This window comes from Brachycentrus maculatus, unplaced genomic scaffold (genome assembly GCF_059751285.1).
Source record: "Brachycentrus maculatus isolate JH-2025_06_01 unplaced genomic scaffold, ASM5975128v1 h1tg000683l, whole genome shotgun sequence".
Lineage (NCBI taxonomy): Eukaryota > Metazoa > Arthropoda > Insecta > Trichoptera > Brachycentridae > Brachycentrus > Brachycentrus maculatus.
In genome coordinates, this window is record NW_028281415.1 from 135,728 (window position 1) to 149,513 (window position 13,786).

Below are 13,786 nucleotides of genomic sequence, written 5' to 3' on the forward strand. Positions count from 1 at the left end.
TTTTAAAGTGGTATTAAGGATAAGGATTTTATCTCTAACCCCTTTAGTTGGCACATTTATTTTCAATATTGTTTCATTTCAATGATTGTGTTTTGCAATAAAATTGTGTGGATTGTTTGAGCAAACATTACAGAAGATTATCTTTGCTACACCCGTTCTCGATCGCGCTATCTTTCGGCATTGGAGTTGTTAATGATTTGTATCGCTTTGTACAGTGGAATGGCCTTTATAGCGCTTATTTTTTCACACTCCACCGCCGTGTGTGAGCATTGTATCGTGAGACGAGTGGAATCGATGTTTTCATAACAAGCAGTGCCTTGAACGATGTGTTTTCGGCAACTGTGAATGGCGGATGGTGGAACGTTTGCGAAAATAATATCATTACGACACTGTACGTGTTTATGTAGGTGGGTTTGTTATTGTTGATGCGTAACTACTTCCATTACTTGTTCTCCGGTTATGATCGTTTTCTTCGTGTTTTTATTATTACTGTTTATTTGAACTTATTCGGTTCTTTGTCTCTTTGTAAGAAATTTAAGTTTGAGTGCAAAATGAGTGATAAAACCAAGGTTTGGTTCAGTAGCGAATCCTATTATTTAAGCATCTCAACTTAGATGGAGAAGAATATAGGATCCTAAGTATTTAGGGGATTATGACCTGTCTAAGGATAGTTAAGTGATCACTTTACAAACGTGTAACATTTATCATTCTACCCATGATTGACACTACTGATTTTTTGAGATGTCGAAAGGTTCAAATACACAAATAAAGTGGAGAAACCTAAATTTGTGGACAAGGATTTGAACACACCCAAAAATGTTGTGAATCCTCTTATGACTATTATGGACCATGTATATTTTCAATCAACAAATTAAATAATCGCTTAAGGAATATAAGCTTTTAATATAATAGCTTTTCCTAGAAAAGAAGGAAATTAACACTAACCTACATGAGCTTGATATATTTTGCCCTAATATCTTCAATTGAGGACCTCTAGCGATCTAACTAGCCATTGTTTCCTCATATAATATACATCCCTACATTATGTAATACGAATAAACAATATGTGTGTTATGACATTGAATTGGTGACGCGGAAGCGCGGCCCAAGGCCGCCACAGGCTGTGTGCTGAAGAGTGCAGGAACGGCGATCTCACGATTTCCCCATTCCAAAACCTGATACTGAGCAAATGACCTTCAAACCACTGTCTGTTTTACATAGCACCTAATTTCGGCCAGCGCCGATGGCATAGGCCATCATTACGTAAATGAGGTAAAAACAAAACGCAAAAAAATCGGAATAAACGTTAAGTGGGGAATCATTTCGTCGTAACGTAACACGTTACGATGCGAGCATTCGTATAGTCAGTACAGCGTTCCATGTGCTCCATCCGAAGTCGGATGCTCGCCGCGAACGACGTTATAACGAAATGCTCCGGTCAGTCCCCACCTTAAGGTGTTATCTGAGTATGGAGTAAGCAGCAAACTTATTTTGTAGCCTTTTACGAGGATAGCACTGCATGTTTTAGGGAGGATGGTTCATTTTCATCCTGGTTTAACATCTCTAAAGGTGTCAAACGGAGATGTGTAATGTCGCCTTGGCTGTTTAATCTATACATGGATAAATGCATGAAAAAGCTGAAAGGTTTAATTGTTGGAGCTAGAATGAACAATTTGACTGTTTATTGCCTTTTGTATGCTTACGATGCTGTTCTTCTTGCCGATAGCAGAGAAGACCTGCAGACATCGGTGATAAAAATTTATAATGTGTGCAAGGAAAGTGATTTACTATTGTATATAAATAAATAGAAGTTCCGAGAATTTGAGTTGGTGGTTGTCAATCATGGGTAGAATTGGTGAATGTTACACGTGTGTAAAGTGATCACTTAAACCAGGCTATGACGGTCGTAAGCGACGTAAATGCCCAGACTTCCATATTCTCCTTCATCTATGTTGAGATGTCAATAAATAATAAAATAACTTTTCATATTTACCCATTTTTCTGTTAGTTTAATTAATGTAATTAGCGGGGCAGTGTACTTAATTTATGTGTGCATTAATTGGACCAATTGAGTTCTATCAAAAATAAGTACTTGCAACCGCCAGTGTTCCTAGTACGCTATTATCGACTGTTTTTAATCCATTCGACCGCCTACTTGTGTGTGTATTTAATATGAACGCACAGGGTGGCGCAAAATTAATCGCCCTCGGTATATGTTATAATTTTAGCAAATAGCGTTGTACGTCAATCATATTTAACATTTGTGAACTAGACCATTGTTCCGGCGCGTGTGTGCCGCGGCACACTGGTGTACCGTGGTGATAAGTTGGTGTGCCGCGGAAAAAGTCTAGTTTTGTGAAAATAACACAATTGCTCCAAATTTTGATTACTTGTGCTCACGTTTCTTCGCATTAATCATAATATGGTAAATATGCACCTCTGAAATTTCTTAATTTGGTAGGTGTACCTTGAATAGAAAAAGTTTGCGTAACACTGAACTAGACAACTGCAGTATACAAACAAATTCAGAGTGGCGCAAAATTTATCATCTTATTCTGTTTTTGAATAACTTTTTTACTTAGTAAAAAAAAAACATTTTGAGTGATGAAAATCTTTATTTGAACCTTAACCATTTTATCTGTTAAGTGTAAAAGATGACATCTGTCAAGTGGCTGCCGCCAGTGTTAATACACATTAGCGACCGTTTTATCAATCTGTTTGTATACTGCGGCTGTCTAGTTCACAAATCGCTCACTCCTTTCAACAACGCCATACATCAAAAATCTTAAATTTTCTGTTGTGCCTGTTTTCGGAATGCCCAGAAAATGTACTATATCCCAGCAAAGTGGCATATTTTTAACTTAATATTTACCCGCTACAGAGCAGAAAGTGTTGTTTTTGCATTTTGAAGAAAATGTATTGTTTAATTATTTTATTAAATGAACTAAGTATTTTTCAAATGGAGAAAAAACCTTCAGGTTTTATCTAAAAAGATCTGTTGCATAGTAAAAAGTTCAATAAGTGGCTTGATATTTTTATTAATACATTTTATTGTATTCTTAAACTTTAAAAACGATCTCCCGAAAAATCAAGTTTTTTAATATATGACGTTGTTGAAAGGAGTGAGTGAAATGTCAAATATGATTGACGTACTACTCCATTTTCAAAAATTATAACATCTTCCGATGTGGTAATTTTATTTTCGCCACCCTGTATTTAATCTGAACGTGGTTAATAACGCATAATGACTTGGAAGTCATTATCCGGACATTCGTCGACTCGTTATTAATATGTCTACATAGTTTTTGTGTTTGCAATTATTCGCTTGTCTATACTCGTTGCTCAAGGGCAATGTGATCCAACCATCCTAGAGCCCCTTTACCGAGCACTGACTCACAAACTCCTTTCAAATGTTAATCTGTATCCGATATTGAATATCATAGCAACTGTTCAGTCCGCCATTGTTTTCTCTTGTACGGTTTATCGACGCTCGCCACTGCTCGGTCGACACAAAGCGACAATACAATATTTAACGACACGCCTTGCTATAAATTAATAGGACTCATTTAAATTTGTATTGTCCTTCAAATGTTGATTTTAATAAGTCTTAAATTCTGTAATATTTATAAGAAATCATTGAAATTTTTTACGTAACCTCCCTACCTTCGGGTTATTTTCAGGCATATTTTAAATATATTTTTATGAATTTGGCGTTTAATTTGTAGAACTCCATTTTAATTTATGTAGTAATTTTTAAATCAAACACAGATTTTTTGAGTCTACTAAGTTAGTAGACTTAGTAGACTCAAAAAATCAAAAAATGATTTCAAAATTAAAACATAAATATTTTTTATACACAAGCAAAAAAATCACAACGTTTGTTGTCACAAAATATTTTCAGGTATGAAACCTGACAAATTTGTCAGTGTATCCGGTACGCATTAAATATTTTTGGAACAGATATCTTTTCTCGTGCGCGTAGGTCATACGGGTTAGCGTGGAATGGTGAAGAAAAACCGCGCGTATCACGTACGTTCGTATGTGTAGGGCGGTTAATTTTAATTTTAATTTCTGTATAAATGTCAGACCGTAATCATTTCATTATAATGACCTGGTGATGGAATGATTATTCCGAATCCGCTAATTCACGAATTAGAGTGCTTATTAAAGTGGCATTACACAAAGCGAACGATGAATGATAAGGAGATTGTTAGTTCTGTACATATTCCATGCGACAACACAAAACGTTTATTATAACTAACTTTAAAGGCAACATAGGTTGAAATAAATTATTTATCAGACATCCTTCCATTTGCATATTATTTCAAGTACTTATAAGGGAAACGCCCGAAAATATAATATGTCAATTGTTTGAAAAGAAATGTAATCAATAATATTTTTTAATCCAAATAGTAATTAAGAGTTTACGCCGCCAACAAGTGGTTTTGTCCGCCTCCGAGTGTAATAGTTAGCGTGTTTAGTACGGTGAAGGAGGTCCCGGGTTCGATTCCCAGGGGGGGGGTGAAAATAAATATTAGTGATTTTACACTCTAATATTTATTCAATATTACCCTGGACTGGTGCGTGTAGCGCAGGAGTGATCGCCTTGCGTTCATGTAAGTAACGATAAAAAACACTGCGTCAATACGATGCAGTGTCCTATGCACCATTGACTGCGGATAAGGGTTAGAAGAACAAGTGGTAGGTATAATAGGAAAACTCGCAAAAATAATGCAGCAATAATCGATGCATTATAAACAGTCTTAGAAGTTTTACAAGACTTGACCGAGTTTTCTTGCCTTGATTTTATTACAGTAAATATCTTGGCTTTGTTTTTTTCTAACTTCCAAGATTTTATTTGCGAACCCGGGTTCGCAATTTGTTCGAATAATAAATTAAACGAAAACAATTGTTCAAAATGTTTTCGTTAAATGAATTTTTACACGTTTTTTTTCTTAATTAAACAGCTGATATAATAAGATATCAGGAGGTAGGTAAGTAGGTACCATAATGTTTTTCTCATAATTCCGGTTAAATGACACAACGACAATTAAACGTCCGTTATAGTTCCAATAGTTGGAATTTATTATCGTAATTTTACTTTGGGTGCCATTCTGTAATTTGAGCGGCTGTCGTTTAAATGGTGGCACAAATGACTTGTTCTTGACATGTTTATCGAAAAGGAAAATGACATTTTCAGGTGAACGACCAATGGTAAATAACGCGGTGTAGTTTGGATAGGTGTTAAGTGCATAAGCTTACTGTTTGAAAGCAACGATATGGGAAAATCCATTACTAAATATTCATTTATTGCATGGGATAAGATAATATTCTGTTCTCTATGTAGAGTACCTTGACACTATTTAAATGTACGGTAGTGTGCGAATTAGTAGAATCACTCGTAATTGAGCGGTAAATGTATATTTTACTCATATCGGTAATATGTCGCTCACTCCTTTCAACAACGTCATGTATAAAAAAACTTGGTTTTTCAGGAGATCGTTTTTAAAGTTTAAGAATATAATGAAACGTATTAAAAATGAATATCAAGCCACTTATTGAACTTTTTACTGTGCAACAGATATTTTTAGGCAAAACCTGAAGGTTTTTTTCTCCATTTGAAAAATATTTAGAGTAGTATCTTTTATCTTTTCTTCAAAATGCAAAAACAACAATTTCTGTCCTGTAGCGGGTAAATATTAAGTCAAAAATATGCCGATTTTGCTGGGATATAGTGCATTTTCTGGGCATTCCAAAAACATGCCCAACTGAAAATTGACGATTTTTGATATAATACAATATAATATAATATCGCTCACTGCTTTCAACAACGTCATATTATGACGTTTTTGAAAGCAGTGAGCGATCTATCGGAAATATTTTCTTAAGGGTGTAGGTACTGGTCAAGTTATAAGCTAAAAAAATGTAAATGATGTTTTCAGCAAGCGTTTTTCAAGTACCTACGTGAATATTTTCCAGGATTCGGACTTCATATACAAATGAAAAAGTCTCTGCGTAGTAAAAATTTCCTCATACCACCATAGATGTTTCTAGTGAACTCACGCAAACTGTGCTACATTTTGATCAATATATCTAGAAGTTTCAAAAATTTTAGTAGTGTGATTGTCAATCATGGGTAGAATTAGTGAATGTTATACGTATGTAAATGATTACTGAATATGCATATGACGGTCGTAAGCCCTGAAAATGCCCAGACTTCCTTATGATTCTTCATCTATGTTGAGATGTAAAAAATAATGCAAAGTATTCCATTCACGGAACGTTCAGCTGTCCAAACTTAAAACACAGTAAGGAACATTTTTTTGTAGTACTTTTTTTTTGCATTTTTGGACTAAGTAGAATCTACTTACATTATTTTAAGAAATAAAAAGACTTTGTGTTTTGATCCACTCACATTTTTATTAACCAACTATTTTCGGCAACAACCTGTTGCCCTCATCAGGGTTTAATTTATGACTAAAAATATGACTATTTTAGTCATAAATTAAACCCTGAAGAGGGCAACAGGTTGTTGCCGAAACTAGTTGGTTAATAACAATGTGAGTGGATCAAAACAAGTCTTTTTTTTTCTCGAAATAATATATCAATATGATCCATAAAGTTAATGCTTTCACTATTCAAAACAGAATCTACTTACTACAAAACGTACTACAAAAAATGACCCTTACTGTATTTTTAGTTTGGACAGCCGCGTTATCGTAGAGTGTAACCGATTTGATTTTTTTCTTCACTCGCCTTTGTTGTTTATCTCCTATGCAGTCCATTCACTTCAGAACGCGCCCATCAGTTACGAAATAATCGCGCAATCGAAATGCCTTCACCGATGGCCCGATGTCGTGTGCCTGGTGACTTTACACCGTCGGATTTAGCCGAGGAGTCGCGGTGCCTGCCTTCACTGGTGTCCCAAGTAGGGCGCCGTACGTGATCGTCTGCCCTGAGGCGACAAGACTGACATTAGCATTTGTTGCCTATCGAGGTCCTCTGCATAGGTTCGGTTATGCCATTACCTGTCGTTGGCCTATTAGCCCTATTTTCCAGTGTCGTCTCGCGCGTTAATTTCTTTTTTGTATACTGTGCAAAATAATGCACTATTTTGTCTTAATCCTGCGCTTTAGTTTTATATAATTAATGTAGAAATTATATTAACAGTGAAATAAAATGTTACATTTTAAATCAGTATTCACCCTTAAAGTTACGAAATGATTTCAGAACACCAAGTAGGTTCAATAAGATTGGTAATACTGTAAACCCCCCTATAACATTGAGATAGATACCGCGTTATAGGAGGGAACGTTATAGGTGGTTAATGTTTTAAATTGCACATTTACATTTTAACCACCGGAAATGATTAAAATGAGTCGGTATTAAATTAAAATACAAGTTTCTTTCCAGTAAAAAAAATGTGCTCGTGTAAACATGGCTTTGATTCCCTCGCCCTTGAAAAGATAACGGTCCTCTTATACCAGGGATGAAGTTACTGCATTTGTAATGGCATAAAAGGGTGCGGACGGTATTCTTACCTTGATTTCAATTCATTTAACATATTATTTACTTACTTTGGAAGAGCCTAATATTCTCAGCGTGACATTAAATATCTTCTAATTATAGCTAGCAATGAACGTGTTAAAACAGGTACCCCCTATAACGCGGTCCTTATCTCAACGTTATAGGGGGGTTTACTGTATGTGGTTGAGAAAAAGTTATTATATGCTTTGATCCACGAGTTCCCTTAGATTCGGGTCAAACGATTCGCCCACTCTGAACTCAGGTCGCGGCTAACCTTGTGTATTGTGTAACTATCCGCGGTATACTTGACTACTTGTATCACCATGTACCACGTAATACTAGTCGAGTAATTTAATCAGACTAGCAATTAATATGTATTCTCCTCTCTTTGCATTTTAAAATACACAAGTTCGCGAAATGAAATGATGACAATGATTCCCTTTATTTATTTATTTAAACTTCATGTACAGAAAAGAAATATGTACATTGGCGGGCTTATTGCTAAAAGGCCATGTCTTCCAACCAACCAAAAACAGACTAGTGATATTGGTCAAAACGTTTGAAACCTTTTATAGCTGTTTGCAATAAGAGGGTAGATAGTGCTTGAACATAAATTACAAATTAATGCTGTATTGGTTATAAGAAACTACTTTATATATTTTTATTAAATATTTATGAAAATTAAAAATTGATGATGATAAGGAAGGCGAAGGAAAAAGGGAGTTTAGGGAAGAGATAAAGGGAAAAACTAAGGGATGAGGTTTGATGAACAGTTGGGATTGTAATGTTATGTCTCAGACGTTTCTGAAAAGTTATCAGAGAAGGTGCATTTTTTACAAGGAGAGGTAATTTTAAGAGGTAAGATAGTCTGGCCGCTTGGATAGAAAAGGAATTTCCGAAGAATGATGTGTTATGGCGAGTAATGGAAAGTATTCTTTCTTGGGAAAAACGAAGTGATAGACCATGATCTGAGAGGTATATAAAATTTTCAGCAAGATATCTTGGTGCATTGGGGTTGTAAAGAATATTTGAAAGTATTTTACTTTACAATATATGTATTTGAATTAACCTTTAAACACCATCAATATTCACATAAAGCGTATGCGTGTGAATATTATTGTGATATGATTTTCTCTTTGTTTCCATTGAAAAATAGGGTTACCGTGATAACAGGCAATAAATAACGGCCAATGTGGGTATTTTTATTAACCATTAATTTGAACCACTTACACGACGTATGTTTATTTTCTGCGATTATTATAGGAATTTAAAAAAAAAACGCTACCATTCAGCATTCGTTAGTTTAACTACATATTTTTATTTTTAAACGATATCCCTTGACTTATTCGCTCTTTTTTCGACTCCAAATTTAGTTTTCTTATAATTTTATGGGTGAAAATAAAAATTAAATGCATAAATTATTTCATGAACTAATTTTTCTACAGTGGTTAAAATTTTTGTTCCTCATCCAATACATCATCAAAAATAGAACATGTTTTTACGAAACATCCTAAAATATCGACGGCAAATATTGTAACGAAAAGTGTGGAAATTTTATTTTCGTTTGATACCTTTCATTTGTAATTTACTATTTTGTTATATTTTAAATATAAATAACAATCTTGCATCAAAAACTCTTATTAAAAACGTTATTTCCTAACTTCAGAAAGTTATTCATTTTATTTCCGCATTACATACTTCAATCGGTTAGAGCCCGAACAACGAGCGAACTTTTCTGCTGCTTGCGTCTGTTAGTCTGTTTAATCAATGTTTCGGTAGTGTATATATTGTGTACCTCGGTGTGTATTATGTAGCGTAGGTACATTGAGCATTTATAGGTCATTGCCATGACCTTGGTAAGTGATTTCACATTTGATATTGTGATAAAGAACTCGATACGGCGACAAGAGTACTTCGCCTTCAAGACTTAAAATTAATTTGTCAGTGTAATGTCAATCATAAGCACGTGGTCCAACAAACAAATTAATGAATTTGATGAATTAAGCGCCAGAAATAAAGTACAGATCTCTTAGTGTGTCAAATGTAGTTATCGATGTGTTAACCCTTTGCACTGAATTTTTTGGAATGTGTATTAGGCTGGCCATGGTTGTATGGAGAAAAAAAATGTCAGATTTCTGTCCGGCACAGAAAGCAAAAGGCGCCAAGTGATCCTTTTACCACACATTAAAAATTTTAAAAAACATGGGATATCATCTTTTGTCTCCGGATCGACTTTGAAAAATATATATATTTTTTGTTTTTAATTGAATTATTGCTAAAAATAAAAATAAAAAGTTTAAGCTAAAGAATGAGGGTCTTTACAACAAATGTAAATAACGCGAGTAACGTTTATTAATAACAAAGTAAAATTTTGCAAAATGCCAACTTTTTATGTCAAATATATTAGGAGCTAGAAATACGCAAAACGCAAAAAAATTTGTACAATGACCGCCTTCGATTTAGTGAAACCAGAAACCAAAACAAGTAACGGCTTCTTTTAAGCCTTTTTTTTATTCAATCGCCCATCCATTTGACACATTTTTACGCAATAGTTTTAAGAGATAATTAATACCTACATTAAAATTTTATATTTATATTTATTTTTTAAAAGTATTTTTTATGCTATTTTTCCTCTACCTTTCTCAACGCCCCCGAAAACTCAGAGATGTAAAACACACTTAGCCGCCAGACTTGCCTACCTCTATTTTCGATAGTTTTTTTTTCATCCCAAAGTTATTATTACATATCATCAACCCGTGTGTGTTTTTATCCCTGCGCTATAAATACCATACCAAGGCGTAACGTAGAAAGTTAGGATGTTTTTGAAAACCATTAAATGATCCATTTAAAACATTTTAAATTCCAAAAGAAAAACTAAAAAATTCCCAAGTAAAATAAAATAAAGCACGACAAAATAAGTTTTTCCTCAAAATAATGATATGGTTTCAAATAGATGAGATCTATTGGTGAGACGAGAGAAGCTTTTTATTGAGCAGAAACTAGCGAAATTCTAGTGATTCAAGCGCAATGTTTCGAAATTGGATTATATATGTAGAACTTCCAAAATTTGAGTAGTGTGGTTGTCAATCATGGGTAGAATTGGTAAATGTAACACGTGTGTAAAATAGTGGTTACTTAATATGCCTATGACGGTCATAAGCCCCGTAAATGCCCAGACCTAAATATTCTTAATCTATGTTGACATGTCGAAAAATAATACATTTAAATGTTTAAAAAAAAAATTAATGAATTGAAATTCCCATAAAATTCTCAGATAAAAGTAAAACGCAATGACAATAAACACATTCTTTTAAGAACCGTCTCTCGCCTTCCGAACGGGACAGCCTCCATTCGTCTTGCGCGGCTGACGTCACCGACCATACTAAGTAGAGATTGAAGCGATACAACTTGCGTAACACCTGAGGAATCAGCTGGTCTCGCTAATAATAACAGCGGCACGTGACCGCCTTTGGCTTTAGCTCTCTGCTTTGGATTTAATCCAGAATACACGAATAATACGTACATTATTCCTCTTTACCACATACCGTCGCTCTACTGACTGACTGTCGTATCTGCGTTAACACTCATTTTGAGCGTTTTTATGTTTTAAGAAATTTATTTATTAATTTATGGTTTGCCAACAATCAAAAACACAACATGAAATGAAATATAGTGCAATACAATCGTTTAAATGTTTTTCATCAATTAGATGAGAACACAACAAACTTACAGAAACATGTAAAAGCATAGCATAAACATTGAAATACATATGTATACCTACTTATAAAGATGTGTCGGGTTGTGGTCCCGTGGTTAATGTCGCGGATTCTTAAGTCAGAGTTTCTCAGTTCGAACCCACTCTACCATAATTTGATACCTATTTGTAATAATGAGCCGCTTAGGCTCACAGAAATAGTATGAAATTGAAATATTTCTGTAAATTTATTATTAACACAAATATTTCTCTTTTAAAAAAAAAAGAAAAAAACACTCTAAATCACATGATTATTTTATTATCTTATGTTTATTCCGTTTGAACTTAATTAATCTAGAAATGTTGCAAGCAGTAATAACTGAGAATGAACTTTTAAAATAGATTCAGTCAGAAGTTGCTCTAAAAATGGTATAAAATTGTTTGCATCTTAATTTAATTAAAAATAATAAATTGTGATGAAAATAAATTAATAAAAATTATTTCAGAGATCAATAAATCCTTTATTGCATATTTTAAAAAAAAAACTCGTGTAAAATTATTAATAACCTGAGTTGACAGGAAGCTTTTAATTAAATTAATATCCTCCAAAAATACATAGCCTTGCCTTGTAGAAACTTCAATCTCGCTGATTTATAGATCGAAATATATTTTGTTAAATTTTTTGGCAAGATTTGCGGTTATAATTTATTCATTTTTATACAATAAGTTATTTCTTATGGAATACAGTGTTGTGTATAAAATCCCATAAAAAATCCCTTTTAAATTTTATTTCTGGATAATCATTTAAAAACCTCAATATATGTGTTTTTTATATTCTTAAATTACCCTTTGTAATAATATTATAGAAAGGCTAAATTAAATTCTCTTAATTTAAAATAAAATAATATTGTCAGTACCTGTAGATAATGGTGTTAAAAGATGTTATAAGACAAAACTTGCTTTAATTTCATTAATTGATTCGGCAGTCACTTTGTGGTGAAATGTATACATTTTTAATTTAAGTTTCATGTAAATACCGCTATTTCTTGAGATCTAAAATATAAAATTTAGGATAAGCTTCACGTCGGTGTTTGAAAATGATGCGGAACGCATCGAAACACGTTTCACAATAGATTTGAAGAAATAGTGGTATTTACTTAGTAAAACTGAAATTAAAAATAAATTAAAACTTCGTTTTATAATTGTCTTTTCTATATTTCAAGTGCCATTCGTAATTTACGATATTTTCGTAAAGGTAACATAAAAATTCTAATAACTTTCGGTGAGTGATTGAGCAACGCAAACACCTTTTGATTTTATTTTTATCGCGTGAAATCGATGGAAAAAAACAGAGTTCTGTCAAGAAATATTGTTTGGATGTTTCGCTGTTCCCAGCCGTCGTCCGCTGTGGGTCGGAGTGGAAAACGGTGTGACAGTTTGAGCGCAGAGATTTGGCTCGATGCCTTGTTCTCTTAACCTTGAAATTTAATTGCACAATTTCAGGGATACTTTACCTGCAGCCAGCGTCCGTATAAAATCATTCTTCTAAAAATGTTAGTAATATTAGCATATAACCTCTCACCGAGATTTTTATTTCTACCGGTTTCGAGACGTTCCTGTCTCTTCGTCAGGACAATCACTACAACGACCTTGAGGTAGTATTTTACGAAAATGGCGCTATATAAATTATCCAAATTTGTTGTTATTGTTACAACAGCATGATTGTCCTGACGAAGATGCGGGTACGTCTCGAAACCGGTAGACATAAAAATCACGGTGAGTGGATTTATACTAATATTACTAACATTTTTGTAAAAAAAAATAGAAAAATGAGTTACCACAAAGTAAAAGCTTTAAATATTAATAATATTGAGAATAATGATTATTATCTATTTTTTTACCTCATTTGACTTAAACCAGGCAGCCTTATGACTATGTAAATGCCCACATTTCCATATTCTTCATTATCTATGTTGAGATGTCAAAAAAATATAAGTTTTTATTTTATGTATATTTATTGTAAACTTGATAAAAATAAAAGTTTTATCGATTGACTATTCCTGGTTTAGTGTATCTATAATATTGCACATATACATAGATATCCATCGCACACTATAAGGCGAATGTCGTTCGGACATATGAATACGTTCATGTATAATATATTAGTAAACACATAGGTATAAAAAATATTACTTAGCAACAAGCAACAAGTTATCTCTCCTTTGTGTATAAAACACTAAAAAAACTAGTATTATGAGACACAACAAAGGTAGTATAAAAAATCATTGGTAGAAATGGCATTTATTTTATAGAATTTCACAGAAAAAACACAGATCTACGTAATATTTATATTCACTTTCCTTGCACTCTTCGCAATTATTATTTCGTATCAAATGTAACTTATGATCGTTTGGCGCGAACTTATTATTTTAACTTGATTAGATTAAATTTTACTAGGTAAATGTCATTATTTCATAAAATCTATTGCGATAGTTGTTTCGATGCATTCCGCATCAATTTCAAACACCGTATGTGAAGCTAATTCTTAATTTTAGTGTTGGGTTC

General features: G+C 33.4%; 2 protein-coding genes across 5 annotated transcripts in view; one reads left to right on the forward strand and one right to left on the reverse strand.

Moving 5' to 3' along the window:
• Positions 1 to 13,786, reverse strand: part of LOC148300626 (cytochrome P450 9e2-like) — a 229,083-nt gene that overhangs the window by 135,711 nt on the left and 79,586 nt on the right. The window lies entirely within an intron of this gene.
• Atg18a (Autophagy-related 18a) overlaps positions 1 to 13,786 on the forward strand; it is a 46,328-nt gene that overhangs the window by 10,122 nt on the left and 22,420 nt on the right. The gene's annotated exons all lie outside the window — the stretch shown is intronic.